The sequence below is a fragment of the Podarcis gaigeae genome (assembly GCF_964106915.1).
Source record: "Podarcis gaigeae genome assembly, chromosome: 13".
Taxonomy (NCBI): Eukaryota; Metazoa; Chordata; class Lepidosauria; order Squamata; family Lacertidae; genus Podarcis; species Podarcis gaigeae.
Window position 1 is genome coordinate 24,702,576 of NC_139689.1, and position 18,474 is coordinate 24,721,049.

The following is an 18,474-nucleotide window of genomic DNA, read 5'->3' on the forward strand; positions in this document are numbered from 1 at the left end:
CTACCTGCCCTACCTCTGAAGTCATATGTAACCATCTGTGCTTGCAAATTTATTCCAATTCATGTATGCAAAGGAAAAACTGTTACAAGATGTCAGATGATAGAAAGTAGGTGGTGTTGGTTTCTGCTTCCTCACTGAGCAGCAACTGCATGTCACAAGACATTGTTTACATTCCACAGTCCGAGTTACTGTTGGGTTCCCACGGGAATGGGAGACTGGATGTGACGTACACTGGTTTCCTGTTTTTCAGTGTTCTCTCGGTTTCTTTGTGTCGAGAGGAAGTTGCTCTCTGCGTCTCACAGAAGCAAGATGTATGTTTGTATGCTCTCAGCATAGCTTGTAAATAAAGTTAGCATGTAGCACTATACCTGCTTATCCTTTTGTTTGCGGACTGGAATTAAGCTCTGCTGGGCTCAAAGCAAGATGAGCCGTAGTGTCAGCTCCAGATGGGCCGGAGCTGGCCAAACAAACTGACAGGTGGCCCCACAATCTTTGTCAAACTTGGCTGCTGCTGGTGGAAAGGTAAGGATCCAGTACACTGGGTAGATCCAATTCCTCACCCTGTGACTCATGGAGAGAGCTAATGGCAACAGGATATAGGATAGGTTGTGCTATATATTCCAGAGCATGAGAATGAGTTGACACAGGGCTGTACATTTGGTAAAAGTTTCAATTCTTTTTAGTAGTTCTGTCCCTAGTCATTGTTCTTTAATTTCCAGTAATAGGATTACTGATCTAAATAAAAATGTTGTGATCAGAATAAACTATCAAATAGCTTCTTCAAGGAGGAATATTGTTGCCCATCCCAGAAGTTACACCATATGTCTGCAGTTTATAAGTTCCAAATTCTAAACCCACTGACAATTGTCTCATTTTTGCTTATGTAACTGACTGTATAAAAATTCCAGCACCTGATGAAAAAGGTACAAAGATATAACCAATTTATTAGTACATATAGTGTGTTGAAAAAAGTAGTGACATAACTGAAACAAGTATGTAGTCCTTCTCTGCTGTTTACAGTTGAAGACCATGAGACTGATGACTGCAGTCTGTGATATAACAGAGTAATTTCATATTTCATAAATCTTTCAAATTTATTTATTTTTCTATTATTAATATACCAAGAAAAATCACATATCCATATATATACAAATATATACAACAATATACAAAATATTTTATTTTAATGATTACTATCAACAGTAGATTTCATACTACTTCTCAAGTTATTGATATGTACAGAATTGCTGACCAATCTATCATTTTCTCAATATAGCACCAAGGCTTAGTTGAGTGCTTGGTAGTGCATATTATATTTTTTTATCTGAAAAGGATCAGTTTTATCCATGAAATTTGGCATTTCAGAAATGTTTATAGTATCTTGTGCTTTTGAGGCTGTGGGGTGTTTTGCATATTCTGCAAAACAAAACAAGATCCAACAATCTGGAAAAAACAACAACCCAAACCTGTTGCATATCTGAAGAGACAAGACACATTAGTAACTTGTGGCATGTGCTCTCCATACAAAAAAAGCTAGTCCAAATGTCTGTGATTCTTTCTGTAGCTGAAAAAGCATGAAGGTTGTCTCATTTTTTTCTGCTTCTAGAATGAACCTGTCTTCTTCTGATCCAGATCTAGTAACACCCGCAACAGATATCTGCCCTTTGGTTTCTGTTTCCAGGATAACGCTCCCACCATCAATCACTTTAAGCTGGTTCAATAATATATGATTATCATCTGATGGAAGCAACATCTAACAATGATGACTTGCAACACAGGCAGAACACCTCATTTCAAAAGTTAGGAGCATTTACATTAACTGTGAGTCATTAGGTGTAAAAAAAATTAATCAAAATTAAAGGAGCAGGTGACATGTAGAAAACATGGTAAGTAGTTTCTTTCACAGGGATATTAAACATTTAGGGATGCTAACTGATCGGACTTCCAAGAAGCTATCATCACTCCCAGGATTGAAGAATGGATACATTTCCTCAGAGAATCTATAAGGGATTGACCGAATAGGGCACATCTTCTGGACATTATAAAATGACAGCACTTGCCCATTCATGTCCAGAAAAACACCTACAGCTTCACATTCTTCATTCTGGCAATCAATTAGGCTATTTCCTCCAGTGCAATGAAACTGACCCTCGAACCATCGTATACCAATATATCCCTCGTCCAGTGGCTTTTCCAGCTTCTCCTCTTCTAGCCTTTTCCTTGCAGTTATAGTAAGTACTCCCAGCTCCCACTCACATTTGCTTCCAACGTCCACCTCCCAGTACATCTCCCCCTTACCATACCCCTCATTTGCCACTGCAATCAGAGGTCCTTTGGGATCTTTCGGTTGATCAAAGGGGGAATAGTTATATTTGACTTTATTCTTCTCTTTGATGATGAGTTTGGCATGTGTGCATTTTGGATCCAGAGTGACATCGACTAGATAGCAAGAAGAAACAATGCCATTTACAAAAAGAAGATTGTTACTATCCATATTAAACACAGGATCTTTTTTGTGTAAGGTTATTGCTTGTGACCCCTTGCAGTGGTATGGTGAACTATCTCTGACCCACCTCATAAACCACTGTCCAATTACATTCCACCACATCGTTGAGTATTACCACCATATGGAGTCTAATTTAATGCACTCTCCATCTTGTATTTATGCAGTGCTTTTTCTGGGGGTACGCAGGGGTGCGCATACACCTAAACATTTTGTGAATCTAAGTTTGGCCTCATTGAGGGGCAGTATTTCAATATGAGTAGGAAAATGAGAGTACCCCTAAACATATTTTTAATAGAAAAATAGCACTGTGTTTATGACTTCTAGACTGGAATGCAGATTGTGAGGGAAAAAATATTTCTAACATAAAAAATGCTTTTACTTTGAACTGTTCTGTGCTGAACATTTTTTTTTTTAATTTCAACCAAGGATTATGGTTGTTGACTTCAGTGTAATTTAGACAGAAACATACTTTTAAAATGATAATGTTGAACCCAGCACCTGCTTTTGAAATCAATGCTCTAATCTAGCCATTCGCTATATGGGGAAAAGACATCTGGAGTGTCCCTAAATACAAGGACTTTCTAACTTGGCACATTGATAGCCCCCTCAACCGATGTAAATGGAATTCTCATGTAGTTCTAGTATACACTTGAAAATGTTGGCAACAGTAAGATAAATTCAACAGTGTAAATAAGTTTTGATGGATGTAATAATTGAATACTGAATGGTTTAGTTTATGTAAAATATGCAGGGATTTATCATACGTGAAATGAACCATGGGAAGGGAAGTAGGGAAGTCATTGATATTTTAAGGATGTTTAAATGAGTATTCTAAATTGTAAAACAGAAAATTTAATGAAAATTATATATATAAAGAAAGTGCTTTTTCTGGGGGGACACAGGGGTATGCATACCCCTAAACATTTTGTGAATCTTTGTACTTTTGTCCATTCACTATATTTATTTTTCCCAATTTGAACTATTAAATTGTGATTTTCTTGTGTCAAAATGAGAGTACCCCTAAACATTTTTAAAGAAAAAAAGCACTGTATAAAGGGATTCTTATGTAGTTCTAGATTGGAGTGAAGACCAAAATAGTTATGACTTTCACTATACATCCATAGTCAATATGCATATTTCTAAAGTGCAGATTGCAATTGTTGTGGGGAGTTTATAGTTATCAGAATCACAGCAGATGAATAAGGGAAGTTTAACCCTTTTTGATTTTGCTGTGGTCCAGATGAAAATTGCTCCTCCATTGATGCTGCTTGCATTGGGAAGATGGGTCTCATTGGTGCAAACATTCACAGCAACGAATATGCAGATAGCAGCTTTGGGGGTGTGATTTTTGTCAGGAATGTAGTCGGTCAAAGGAAGAGAGTTAAACTCCTCACCCTCCTGCAATAATTTATTAGTCTTCTGAGATACTGATAATTATCACTTCCCAACACCACTATTTGCATTTTTAAAAATGGGCACACTAAATGCAAGGAAGCCTTTAATATACTATACTATCTCATTTGGCCTTGAGAATATAGACTGACAACTGCTAAAGGTGTTCTATATTCACAAATGATCATACCTGCACAGGACAATGCCCTCCTGAACTCTGCAATGTAAAACAATAGGTAATCGTGAGATTTGCAATGGTGCAACAGTTTACATTTAAAGAATGTAAGAATCAAAACATGTTTTGATCCAGCTCACCTAGTTCATCCTCGGCTTTTGCTGTAAATGAAGACATTATTCAATCAGCAACTGTTTCACAAACGTCTTCTGACAAAACATAGGTAATGTGAGTGTTTCAACCAATCAGGTGGAATGGCTTTAAAACTAAGCGTGGAGAAATAAAGAAGTGCAAGGCTTTTGCTCAATTCTTCTTCAATTGAAGTTGAATGTAGCCTGAGTTTAGGTCTTAAGTGTAGTTTATAAGTTAAAGTATAGCTATAGACCTCAGATCAATGCATAACTTCAATAAATAAAAAGACCTAAAGTGCAAATTAAAGGGGGGCACACTTTGAGAGTGGCTTTTGGATCCTGACTCTGGAATGCCTTATAACCTCTTAGTCAAGCAGCAAGCTATATCCTTCCTGGATAGATTCATGTGGCAGAGAAAATAATGTTTCTTCCAGGGCCTGTCTCAGGGGGGAAAGTACTTTAACAAGACACCCACTTTTCTCGTCAGTGACACTACTAGTTGTTTGCCCTGGCAGGTGCATTCTATGGCTTGTGAGTGTAGTGGGGGGGGGGGGATAGAAAACATAGACAATTTAAACCTCATGTATGAAAACAGCCTCTGGGTGAACAAAAAACATATGTGAGTGTTGCACCATCTATCCACTCAGTCACATGTTACTGAATATTACTGAAAATCATCCTTACCGATTTTTTCTTGCACTTTCCTGAATTCTGCAAATGAACAAAATGAAAAGGATCAATATTTTATGAATATAAGCAAGGTAGGGCTTTGCCTTTTAGAATGTTTAAGATTAGCTTAGTTTTTTTTAGTTTAGTTTTTCTATACCCCAGAAACAATCAGAACTATCTATCTATCTATCTATCTATCCCTCCTAAAATTTAAGGCAGGTATCATTATCTAATTATATATACTGTTTTTAGATCAGATTTGATTTGCAGATATCAAAACATTTTTCACTACATTCTGAGGACTAGGACCTTAGAGATTTTTAAAATATTAAGCAGTTTAAAAATTATTATAAATACACCAACTTCTAAGGTAGTGCAGTCATACCTCGGGTTAAAGTAGCTTCAGGTTGAGCATTTTCAGGTTGTGTTCTGCGGCGACCCGGAAGTAACAGAACGGGTTACTTCCGGGTTTTGCTGCTTGCGCATGCGCAGATGCTCAAAATGACATCATGTGCAGAAGTGGTGAATCGCGACCTGCGCATGCACAGATGTGGGTTGCGTTCTGCTCAGGATGCGAACAGGGCTCCGGAACGGATCCCGTTCACATCCAGAGGTACCACTGTATTTCCTTGGTTAGAAGGTGCAGCAATGAATTTCCTCTTCATATTTAGTATCTACTAGACCAGTGTTTCCCAACCTTGTGCCTCCAGATGTTTTTGGCCTACAACTCCCATCATCCCTGACCACTGGTCTTGCTAGCTAGGGATGATGGGAGTTGTAGGCCAAAAACATCTGGAGGCACAAGGTTGGGAAACACTGTACTAGACCATTCAATACAGTCTCTATTTTATGATTAAATGTCAGTGGGCTTCATCTGTCTAGCTGCCAGGTTCAAGTTATGGCAGCTGCAGCTGGAGAAAGAATAAGGCTGTAAAAGGAAGAGCGGCTGCAGCAACCCTGTCAGATGGGTGGGGTACAGATAAGTTATTATTATTACAGGTATTATCATTAAGAATTTGACTAGTTGACATCCCTGCTAGTGTTGTGGAATTACCTTTTCCTGTTTCTTCTTTTACTTTCTCTGAATAATAAAAGAGTGATAGAGTTAGTCACATGGTGAGCAAAGTATTATAAAATTGTTAAAAATGTATAACAAGTGAAATGTACAAGTTGATGTTTCTGTTTTATCTGTAAGCTGCCACGAGTCCCTGTCAGGGAAAGAGGCAGGATATAAACAAATATAATAATGGTGATGGTGATGATAATGTATTGACAGTGAAATTTTAAGTGTAGCACGTGGATCTCCATAGCAGTTGTGCAAACTTCATTTCTAACTGTGTCTGGGAACATAAACACAGAATGATATCTGTGTGAAATCTACAATGAATGACCCCAATGTATTGTACCATTATGACAGGCAGAAACTGAATGGGACTCTTACCTAGTTCCCATTGAAGCTTTGCTTTTTCTTAAAGAGAGAGAGAGAAGAGAAATATTATTGTCATCTGTGGATAATGAGGGGGAACGCACATGAATGCACTGTGTTTTGGAAGAGAGTTGTACTCTGAATTTCATTATGCTTTTAGTGGGCTTTTCAAAGCTATAAACTAAAAGCATATCCTTAATCAGATTTTAAAGCCACATTTCAGATGTAACATTCACATTCAAATCAGCAAGACCTTTAAAGCCGCTAGCATTTACCAGATCATGCCATATATCGAAGAAGAAGAAGAAGAAGAAGAAGAAGAAGAAGAAGAAGAAGAAGAAGGGGATTCTGTTGGGCAGCAGTGGTAACATCCAACTACAAAAGTTGGCCTTCGGGAAGTGGGGAATTAAAGATCTGACCCACTGGCAGTATCTCATCTTCCAGTTCTGGTTTGGGTTTTATATTCCAGAAAACCAGCAACTGATACTGATCCAAGACACATACACAGGAAGTGTGTGCGCTTCATTATGAACGGGAGGTAAACATTTCTCTTTCAGTTCATAGATATTATCTACTGGCCTGTACTCTTATATTCTTCCCCTGCACAATATGCTAAAGCTCACAGTTAGAAACTAGCCAAGAGGACTACGCCATAAACAGTGGTGACCCCAGATGCAGAGGACAAGTCAAGCGGAGGGTGTAGCTCCAGCCCTGCACTCTTGTCCCAGACCATTTGCTCAGAGGGGCAGGCAAGTGAGGAAGAGCAGGAGCAATGTCATTGGATTCCAGTGCCAGGGGATGCCCAATGGTGCTAGTCATGGAAGTAAACATATTCAGGGTAATTCATGTGCAATTTTAATAAGGACGAGTAGAAAATCCATGCTTACCTTCCTCTAATGCTAACTTTTCATTTTCTGCACATGGGGAGGGATATATTAGTATTATTAACATTTGTTCAGTGCACTTTACAAAATGTTTGACTTACAAAATCTTAAAATGATGATCAACTTATGAAACATTTAAAATCCATATCACAGAATATCTAATTATTGGGTGGGTGTGCAACAAAAACACTAATATCCATGCTCTGTTATGTAATGTATGGAAACCCAGCCAGCTTTTTTTTTGGGGGGGGGGTAATAAATAATAAAATTATTATTACTTCGAACCTTATAACAAACAATGTATAAACTTTCAGCCCTGCTAAGAACCTCAGCATAGTTAGGACTTGAATGGCTTCACTCTGCCCCACCTAGCAGACTTTGCTCAGCCCCTTATTCTCCCAGTTAACGCAATCCCATAAATCATTCCATAAAGTGAAACAGTGATTACCTGAAAAAGCAATCTTCCAACGATCGTCTGAAATAAAATAAAGAACAAGATTTTTAATATACTTTATATTTTTATACGCATGTTCATTGTTTATAGGGGGAAACCACTCTCAGCATTATGTAACAATAAATGTTCGGTTCTGAGAAGGTGCATGCTTAACAGGAGACCATAGACAACCCTGGCTCTATGATGTGATGGTCTAAACCACTGAGCCTCTTGGGCTTGCTGATCAGAAGGTTGGCTATTCGAATCCCCACAACAGGGTGAGCTGCCGTTGCTCTGTCCCAGCTCCTGCCAACCTAGCAGTTCAAAAGCATGCCAATGCAAGTAGATAAATAGGTACCACTGTAGCGGGGAGGTAAAAGGCGTTTCTGTGTGCTCTGGTTTCCGTCACGGTGTTCCATTGCACCAGAAGCGGTTTAGTCATCCTGGCCACATGACCCGGAAATCTGCCTGTGGACAAAGACCAGCTCCCTCAGCCTGAAAAGTGAGATAAGGGCCGCAACTCCATAGTTGCCTTTGACTGGACTTAACCATGCAGGGGTCCTTTACGTTTTTGTTTTTTGTTTTACCTTACATGACATTCTTGAGTTTTTAGGTGCACACTTCTATGATAGAGCCGGTATGGAATGGTCTGGGCCAAGAGGATTTGCCTGAGGCAAAATGTACCATACCACAACTCAGTGTTGTGGCCGCCCCACTGCCACCACCTGCAAGTACACCAGCATTACAATGGCCTGCCTAAGTTTAGGTCTGAAGTGCTGTGATGAAGTGGGTTATGGGGAGAGGGGGCTGGAGGGCTGCCCTCTCCAATGTCTCTAGGCTGCTGCTGCACAGCTGCAAAGCCCAAATGCTTCCTTCCTGTTTGCCTTTTCACTGAAAGTCTTTACTTGCTTTTCCTCCAGCACCACCACCAGGCTGCTAGCAATGCGGCGGCGGCAGTGGGCGATGCCTTCATTGGAGGCCAGCTCCACCACTGCTGTGGCTCCTGCTGCTTGAGGTGGCCATCTTACATTGCCTCATGGGCACAGCGGCTCCGGGAATGGTGGTGTCATATTAGGCCCCCAGAGACAAGAGATGAAATCCTGACTCAGCCATGAAGCTCACTGGTTGGCCTTGGACCAGTCACTGTTCTGCTTAATTTATGTATGCGATGGCACATCCATAATCATTGATACATGCCCTTCTGGCCTGCTCTCTTTATAAAGACTTAAGGAATGAGGTTATTACCCGTCTTTTATTGTCCTTTCCGGGTTGCCTAGCCACTCCCACAGTGTCCTTTCTCTTGGCACCTGATCAAGATAAGCAGGTGACAGCAAAGGTTGCAAGGTTTTTAGCTGGGGCAATTAGAATAAGATCCACTATTTGGCTATTGATTCAAAACCCTAAAATGTATTTTATATAATTGACTTTTTAATTTTTATTCTTTGTATATCGTATTGTTGTTTTATTGTTATGGCCGATGGCTGACACAAATAAAGATTCATTCATGTATGCCACTATAAGCTTCTTGGACCAGAGATGGGATACAATTGTAATAATAACTACTACATCAATAATAGTAAAATTTTCGTTGTACACCTGACATGTGAACCAGCCCCTATAGAAAGTGGGCATAAACCTAGTTATAGATTAACTTCAGATTCTGAATTTTCTTGTTCTGCTTGTGGTTATTTATATACCCTAATGCACATCCAATCCAACTCTTTCTCTCTCCCCAAATCCAGAAACATGATGATAAAGATATCCCATACCCATTTAATGTCTCTCTCTCTCTGTGTGTGTGTGTCTTCGTGTTCATGTTCAGGAACAATGGGAAAACTTACGGTTTAGTTTCAAATAGGTGAAAATTATGACATTGATGATAAGTACTGCAATGATGAAGAAGCCAACCATACAGAGGGAGGTGGAAGGGAAAAAGATATCTGTGAATAGAACAAAGTCACCAATTAGAAGATCTTCTCTGCTTTTTCTTTTTTCTTTTTAATTTGTCCATAGGAAACAATAAGCACAGATTAAACCAAGTTTCAAAATAACAGCGATAAATAAATATAAATATCTACAGATAGCAGAAAAGACATCTAGCAAATTCTGCATCCATTGACAGAACTATTTAGTTCAGCCGAATGTGGAACCATAATGCGACTTGAGCAACAATTCATGTTTCTTGTTATATTTCAAATCTTCATAGGATTAATTTTTCCTAGTCCTATGAACCATGTAGGAAAGCAACATTAAAGTGAATCCTACTCAGAAGACTGGATTTCTTTGCTCCTAATCCTCAATATGCATAGGTAACTTATTTCACTTAATAATGTTTCCCCAAAGGTTCATACTATTGTTAGGGAGCATTGTGCATATTCATTGTTAACATTGTGTTCATTCTACACATTCATCACCAGTTTCTATACAGCACTGTTTCTCATTCACCTGCAATTACAAGGGAAGTTGATCCTATTGGTGTATTTGAAGATTTATTGGTGATTCTGCAGGAGACAGCACTCCCAGAACCCCATTCTAGAAGAACAGAATTTTCAATGCTGCTTTTGCCCAGAGTGGTTGGAGTAGCAGAAAGTTCCTGTCCTTTGCCATCCATCCATGACAGCTGCAGAAGCTCAGGAGATCTCACATTCTCAGATTTGCAGACAAGTCTGATCCCACTACCCTCATATTGGTCAACAACAATCAAAGGGCTCGTACTGTTACCTAAAGAGATAGGAAGATAGTTCAGTGTGAAGCATAAACACCAATAAATATTTGGGCAAAATTTGTATTTATTTCTGTAATCTGGGTTACATAAAGCAATGATATTCAACTGGTCGTCTTGAAACTTGCATGCCAACCCAATCCTACCACCACTTAGTTTTTATAAAATTAATTGGAGAAGCAAACATATTGTAGAAAATCACAAGTGAGTCCTATGTTTTAGGGTAGAATTAATAGTGGTCACTGGGTTTGAAACAAAAAGTTGTAATATGAAGAACATGATGTTATCCACTATGTGAGCTGCATAGCAGGAAAAAAAATTGGGCTCTGAGGTAACGCTTGTCAATTTCAATCCCACTCTATTTCAAAGAATGTAGAAAACATTCTCTAGTCATTCCCACTTAAAAGAAGAATTGTTTTGAGTGTGCTCAGAAATTTTCATGTTTTCTGGTAACTGTGGCTTTCCACGCCCTTAAAGGTAGGCTTGTTTGGGGACAGAATTATAAACTCAGTCTGAAGGATATTGAAACAGCAGTTACTGGAAAGGGCAATCACTTCTATGCATGCTCAAAACTGCATAGACAGGAAAAGGTGGACAAGACTGAATGCAAAACAGGTTTATTGATCATCAGGGGTTTGCGCTAGATGATCATCAAGGTCCTTTCCAGTCCTATAATTCCAACCCATTAATTGACTATTCACTGGACCAGAAACTCAAATTAGCTGTCTTATTGAGACACTGAAGGAGCTTTGTATCACTTTTTAGGTTCATTGTTAAATTGAAGGGTCATCTTTAATATATTCTTTACCAATAAAAATAAAAGTCCCTCCAATTAAATCTTTAGTTGGTGACTGCCAATTAAATTGATTAAACCTGACATTTCTAGTAAAAACAGAGCGGGGAACTGGCCAAGGCAATTACTTTTAAAACAAACAAACAAACAAACAAAAAAACACCACTCAGAATACTTACCAGTTGCTGAATAACTCATAATCAGGAATGGCAGCAAGTGAATGGCACTGTTCCTGGAGTTGGTGAGAACAGCTATGAAAGCAAAGAAGCATTTGAACATCACCTTGGATAATTAAAAAATGTATAGGTAAAACCTACATGGAAAGGGAATGAGAGTGGAATTCAAGAGGAGTTCTATTCTGTTACCAAGTTATTAAGGCTGTGATCCTGTACATTTCCATTCAAAAGAAAGCCATATTGAACTGAATGAGACTTATTCCCAGGTGAGTTAAACTTTAATCTCCTTTCGATTATAGTTCTCCAATTTTCCTTCATCCCTTATCCCCACAATATTTGAGGTTTTCTGTGGGTAATTTTGCTGTGGGTTTTTTTGTAGAAATATAAAAACATCTTACCGCCTAAAAGTGGAATAATATTCATGATTCGGCTTCCAGTGCATGAAAAGCGATATGATGTTGTTCTTGCTGTAGATTTTTCCAGTTAATGATTAATCATACACTGAAAGGGAAGCAGCGAAAGGGAAGGGGAATTGCATGAGTTGTGCGCTGATATGTAGGTGAAAAACTCCCTCGCTAAGCATTCAGCAATGAGACTGGGATGATCAGACCACTTAAACGAAAAGCTAGGCTGCAGTGCTGTTGTGACTCCAGAACAATTTTAAGACAGGATTAGCTAAGCTGTGGGCCTCCAGTTTTTGTTGACTACAATTACAATAAGTGCTGACCATGGCCATACCTGCAAGGTCTGGTTGCAGTTGGTATTTGATAATGTCTGGATGGCCAAAAGTTCCTCGTTTCTGATTTCAGATCACAAACAGGAGAGGAGATACTAAGTAGACCTGACTTGGGACTCAGCTACATTAGTCAAAATACAGCGTTCTAAATGTGTTATAACACTGTGACACTGGATGGTGCTGTAGAGTTTGATCCTTCAGCAATGTGATTTTGCATTGTGAGAGTTTTCCTGAAATGTTTTTTGATGTGTCTAGATCCAGCCTTGATCTTCTTAAAGTCTAAGAATTCATACAAACTCTTCATAAGGAGTTCTTACATTTAGGTGTAGGTGGTCCTTGGATGGAGAGTAAGGACAGGCTGTGCCCAAACCACCTTCAAAAGGAAGGTGGCTACCAAAGAAAGCCCACCCCTACCAGCCAATCTTTCAGATTCAAGATATTAAGCAGCTTGCCCAGGGAAGGGGAATCTGTGGCCTTCCAGATATTGATGGCTTCCATCAGCTTGAGCCATCATGGTGAATGGTTGGGGAAGATGGGAGTTGTAGTACAACAACATTCAGAGAGCCACATCTTACCCATCCCTGTTCAAGCCCATTTGCAGTTTAAGGAAAACCCAGGAGGCAAAATTCTCTCCAATTGATCACAAAAAAGGAAACTTCCTCCCACCTGCCAGTTTTGTGGAATAAAGTGCAAAGGCAGGGGAAACATGACGTGTACTAGACCTCACTTAAAACACATTTAAACTATTTGTATTTGCATTCTAGCTGTGTTGTTACCATAGGCTCCCACACCATGATATTTCTGTCTCGAGGTTTGATGCAGCAGTGGGATAAGTCCAAGGAAATGGTTAAGTCCAATTAGCTGTTCTGCCAGGGAAGCCCTCAAGAATGCTTTTTAGTTAATAAAGGCCTTCTAGATGCCCAAATAGGTATCTACATGAAAATGAAGTTAAATTGCCCATTAAGAGTGCTTCACTTGGCGTTCATTGTTTCATTGCTTATACATCTGGCACCTGAGCCAGATAATCTGCCTCCCCAGCAGTAAAAATACAATAAAAATGAATTAACAATTTGTTCTCACCATCTCTCACTCTATGTGCGTCCCCTCTCTCTCTCTCTCTCTCTCTCTCTCACACACACACACACACACACACATACACACAAACCACTAATAAGTCATTTGCACAGCAGTTTCCTCAATTTGAGGTCAAAGTGCTAAAACAGAAATTTAGATAGCATCAATGAAAAAGGACAGGTGGTCTTATTCTGTCCCTTTATGCCCACAAACTCTTGGCTTAGATAGAAAACTGTTGCTCACATATCAAGAGAGGAATTTATTCAGCCTGTCTCCACAAGTGCCGATTTCCTGGAATTGTGTGCCTTATAAGAAAAGAGGCTTTCACTTTTAATCCACCAGGACAGAAACAAACCTGATTTCCCACAACTGCTCCTTTTCCAAGAAAGGGTGGCTTTGACACTGCTGGCACTTTCAATTTGTTTTGTGGTTTTCAGTTCCTGATCTTTGCTCTCTGAAACACAAACACAAACACACACCTGAAAGGAAAAGGGGAGTAACAGAGGTGCATTTTTTCTGAGCTCAGAATGGTTTTGTTATCCAAAAACAATCAACAAAGGACTACCTCTTGCAGCTTCAACAGTCAGTTCCAAGCGAGGAAATGCAACTGGCACCTTTTGGAACATTGAAGAGCAAAGAGAGAAACTTGTGCCACAAACAACAACTAAAAGTTAAAGTGTGGATAATGTTAGCCCTGATGAATATTGTGATGTTTACAAATAACTTGGGTTACACAAAGTTTCAAGGTGCCAACACCTTCACACGTCACTCTCATGAACTATCAGGATTTCAGGATCTTCACAGAAAAAGATGGTTTTATCAAGAAATTTTGGCAGCAGAGGGAGAGAGGAGGGTTCACCCTTCCTGATTTTGAATTATATCATGCGGCTGCTGGGTTAGTTTAGATTCAGGACTGGATTACTCTAAAAAATACAGATAATTATAATGAAGGGTTTCAATAACTGCTTTGGCTGGCACGCGTATTTGGTGTATGAGAAGGTGAAGGCTCACAAGGGGTTTTTGAACCATATAGTAAGAAAATCACTTTATAAAATATGGTTCAAATATAAAGATCTATTAGAACCCAAAATCCCCTTGTGGACCTCACCGACAGAAGCCCTGACTGTAAAAAAGAAAAACATGAAAGCAGAATGGGCCACATATAGAATGCTGTTAGAAGAAAACAATAATAAACTCATTTTTTAAAAAAAAGAAATAAGGATATATCTGATGGACTGGTTACAATATTTTCAAATGAATGAGAGATTAAGTATGGTTAGAAAGAAAGTATTCGAGAATGCAACATCTAAATTTGAAAAAGAATTAATATAATCAAGGATGTACAATATTCTTCTCTAGTGGGAGGTAAAAGAGGAAGAAGGGAAAGGGGTAATAGTAAGGTGGGCCCAGGACCTTGGCTACAATATTTACACGGACCAGTTGGAGAAACTATGGAATAAAGATATTAAGTTTACGGCGTGCTATAATCTCAGAGAAAACATCATGAAAATGCAATATAGATGGCACCTTACCCTAGCCAAATTGGCTAAAATGTATAAAAAGAGATCAGAACTTTATTGGAGGTGTAAAAAAGGTACAGGTTCTTATATGCATATGTGGTGGGAATGCACGGTAATTAGAGAATTCTGGGATTCCATTTATAATGAATTAAAAAAACTACTCAGGTTCTCATTCTCAAAAAAAACCAGAGGCCTTCCGTTTAGGGATAATATCATCAGAAATAAAAAGTAATGGTAGACCCCTCTTCATGTACATAACAACCGCAGCCAAGATTCTGGTGGCAATGAAATGGAAAAGTGAAAAGATTCCTACAGTAACTGAATGGTGGGTCCAAATGATAGAATATTTACAGTTGGCCATGATGACAGGGAGAGTCAGAGGATATCTGACATGGAAGATACACAATGAATGGAAAATATTTAAAGATTACTTGAAAAATTGTTGTAACAATAAAAATCTCCTGGCAGACCTTGATTGATTCTTGTAAGACGAAGGTGACAAATAATCAAATACTTTGGATAAGAATTAGGAAGACAAAATAATAGTATGATGCTGTGTGTAAAATAACCAAAATAAGTGACAGTACAATGGGTTTAATCGGAAGTCAATTTTATTTTCTCTTAATTTTTTAATTTTTCTTCTTTTCTTCTTTCTGTTCTGTAAATTAGTTATTGATAAAATTAGTGATGTCAGGACTGCCGCTAAGTCCCAGATCACAGAGGACCAACGCCCAGTGGATGTTATATACAAAAGTCTTTATTAAAGTTTAGTTTCCATTTCCAAGCTCTGGGCGCGCAGACCCACGTCTCTACGCTAGACCGGCCAAGTCCCCTCTGACTCACTGCTCCACCCACACCAGTTTAAGATTCTAGCCCGGCTCCACCTCTTGCGCTGCTCTTTCCTGCGCTGGGTCCTTCTGCCCTCTGGGGTTGCCTCCTTCCTGGACTCCTCTGACGCTGAGCCTCCTGAGTCTTGCCCCTCCCTCCGGCGGGCTTTAGGACCTGGCTCCCTTCCCGGGCTCCCCGCTGTGCCGCGCTCCTGTACATTTGAACTTGGCGCGCGCGCCCAGCCGGTGACTTTCCTTCTGACCGTTTCCCCGCTTCCTGATGTGGGTGTTGCCAAACCTGACTCCTCTCCTCCCTCTGGTGGTGAGGACACTGGTCCCGACTCCTGGGACTCCCCCTCCCCACTGCGCTCTGGTGGAGACGCTGGTCCTGATCTCCAGCTGCTGCTCAGGGACTCCCCGCTGGCCCCTTCCTCCTGGGGCTTCCCCCCTGGACCCCCCTTCGCTCTGGCCACCGGCGCTCCCTTCTGTGAGTCCTCCGATTCGCTAGAGAGGCTTGTGGAATAACTCTGGCCACTGTCACTGCCTGCGCCCCCCTCGTACTCCTCCTCACTCTCCATTTGCTCCCCCTCCTGTGTCTCTCCTTCTGAACCCCTGACATCCATCCCCCCTCGAAGCCCCCCTTCCCCCCTCCCCCTCTTCAGGTGCGGGTTCCGGGTGCTCTAGAGTTGTCAGGGTGAGTTCAGGATACAGTTCGTCCCCCGAGGCGTGCAGCCATCGTGAGAAGTCCGGAAAGTTCTCCATGGGCTCGTCGACTGCGATTCCCTCCGCTTCCATCTCCTGGGCGGTGTGTTCGAAATCTGAGGCCGCCCCCAAATCACTCACAACCCCTTCTCCCCCTGTCGCCTGAGGTGCCGCCACTTCGCAGGGTCACTCCGGCACGTCTCTGCGCCATCCCACTTCGGGTTGGTCCTCCCACCAATAAGATCCCCCCGTGCCAAAACCTGAGAGCGATCCCTCTGGGGAGCTGCCTCCTGGAGCCGAGTCCTCCGCTGACGAGAAACCCCGGAAAGTGCTGGCCGAGAGTGTGGGTGTGAACAGACAATCATCGAAAAAGCCCGCCGGCATAGGCTTGTGCGGGAAAAGTGTATGGAATTCTTCCTTGAGCAACTGCTCCTCCAATGCGTAATCCGGCACCCACCTGTTGGCGCTGGCCGGGGTGTCCTCTGTGGCGAGAAGATATTCAATCCCGTCCTCCCCCCACCTTGAGTCTAAAATCTCAGTGGCTTCGTTGAGTGGCCCCCTCCTCGGCGACCCCCCCTTTTTGGGCGCTTCCCTGAGCGGGTCTGGCGCTGTCCCTGGTGCCTGAAACCTGTGGGGCTCTTTGTAGGGTGTGAGCACTGATCTATGAAAGACCGGGTGCATTCTGGACCCCTCCGGGAGTGTTAAACGGAAGGCCACTGGGTTGATCTGCGCCTCTACTTGGTAAGGCCCTAACTGCTTGTGCCCGAGCTTCTTCTTGGCCAACGATCTGGCCGGAACTGCCTGGGCTGCTAACCAGACCCAGTCCCCTACCCGGATATCTTCCCCAACCCTCCTGTGTCGGTCTGCCTGCACTTTGTAAGCCTGTTTCGCCATCTCTAACTGCCTCCTGAGCTGCTCGTGGATCTCCTGCAACTCCGCTGCCACTGCCTCTGCTCCCTGCGGCTCCCCCACCCTCACTTTCTCCAAACCCGGGAAGGTTCTGGGATGCCGCCCATTGTTGGCGAAAAACGGTGTCACCCCCGTGGACACGTGTTTCGTGTTGTTGTAGGCGAACTCGGCTAGCGGTAGGTAGTCCACCCAGATCGAGGGCTGCTGGTTCGCGTAGCATCTCAGGTACTGCTGCATGATGGCGTTGACTCTCTCCGCCTGTCCGTTAGTCTGCGGGTGTCGTGCCGACGCCAGGCTGACCTTGACGTTCAGGAAACCCATCAGCTTTTGCCAGAAGTTGGATATGAACTGGCGCCCCCTGTCGGACAGGATGGACCGTGGTAGGCCGTGCACCTTGAACACGTGGTCTATAAACAGCTTGGCGGTCTGCTCGGCTGTGGCCACCTTCGCGCAAGGAATGAAGTGGGCCATCTTGGTGAACAAGTCTACTACCACGAGTACTGCCGTCTTGCCTCTCGAGCTGGGCAGATCCGTGACAAAGTCCAGGGCCACCCTCTCCCACGGCTCGAACGGTGTCTGTAGCGGTTCCAAGAGGCCCGCCGGCGGCTGGTGTACTGGTTTGGCCCTTTGGCAGGTGTCGCACCTCCTGACGTATTCCGCGACATCCCCCCTCATCTTGGGCCACCAAAAGTCTCTGGCCACTAGGTCCACCGTCTTCTCCTTGCCGAAGTGTCCCGCGCTGGGCGCGTCGTGCAGCTGTTGCAGGACCCTCGCGCGGAGGTTGTCTCCCGGCACGTAGAGGGCTCCTTTGCGGATGAGCAGGCCGTCACGTATTTGGAAGTCGTCGTCCCTCGCCGTTCCGCTACGCACCTCCTCCATCTTGGCTCGCGCGAAGGAGTCTGTCTGCAGCGCGCGACGCACCGCATCCAGGTCCACCGTGGCTGACGCGCATGCCCACGCCTTGGGTGCGAAAATATGCTTGGCCACCGCCGACGCCTCTTCTTCGAGATACTGCGGTTTCCTGGACAGCGCGTCCGCCATGATGTTGTTGGTTCCAGGGATGTATTCTATTCTGAAGTCGAAATCTGCAAAGAACTCCGCCCAGCGGATGTGTCTCTGGTTCAGGAACCTCGCCGTGCGCCAGTACTCCAAGTTCTTATGGTCCGTACGGACCTGCACCGTGTGTTTGGCCCCGACGAGGAAATGCCGCCACGCCTTGAAGGCTGCATGTATGGCCAGTAACTCCCTGTCCCAGATGGTGTAGTTCTGCTCCGACTTGCTGAGTTTCCTGGAGTAGAAAGCGCACGGCCTCCAGTCCCCCTGGTGGTCTTGCTGCAACAGGACGGCCCCCACGGCCCTGTCTGACGCGTCCGTCTCCACTCTCATGGGCCTGCTGGGG

The 18,474-nt window shown here is 42.5% G+C and overlaps 1 pseudogene across 1 annotated transcript; it reads right to left on the minus strand.

Annotated features, from left to right (window-relative positions):
* Positions 1 to 516: 516 nt before the first annotated feature.
* On the minus strand, positions 517 to 14,142 carry LOC310829717 (butyrophilin subfamily 3 member A3-like; annotated as a pseudogene). The gene is made up of 12 exons (XR_014568599.1): positions 13,473 to 14,142; positions 11,706 to 11,808; positions 11,311 to 11,382; positions 10,062 to 10,337; positions 9,458 to 9,556; positions 7,632 to 7,658; positions 7,187 to 7,213; positions 6,315 to 6,341; positions 5,928 to 5,954; positions 4,889 to 4,915; positions 4,089 to 4,234; positions 517 to 2,439 (listed from the first exon to the last, which is right to left on the minus strand). The product of XR_014568599.1 is annotated as a butyrophilin subfamily 3 member A3-like (transcript).
* Between the last annotated feature and the right edge of the window lie 4,332 nt (positions 14,143 to 18,474).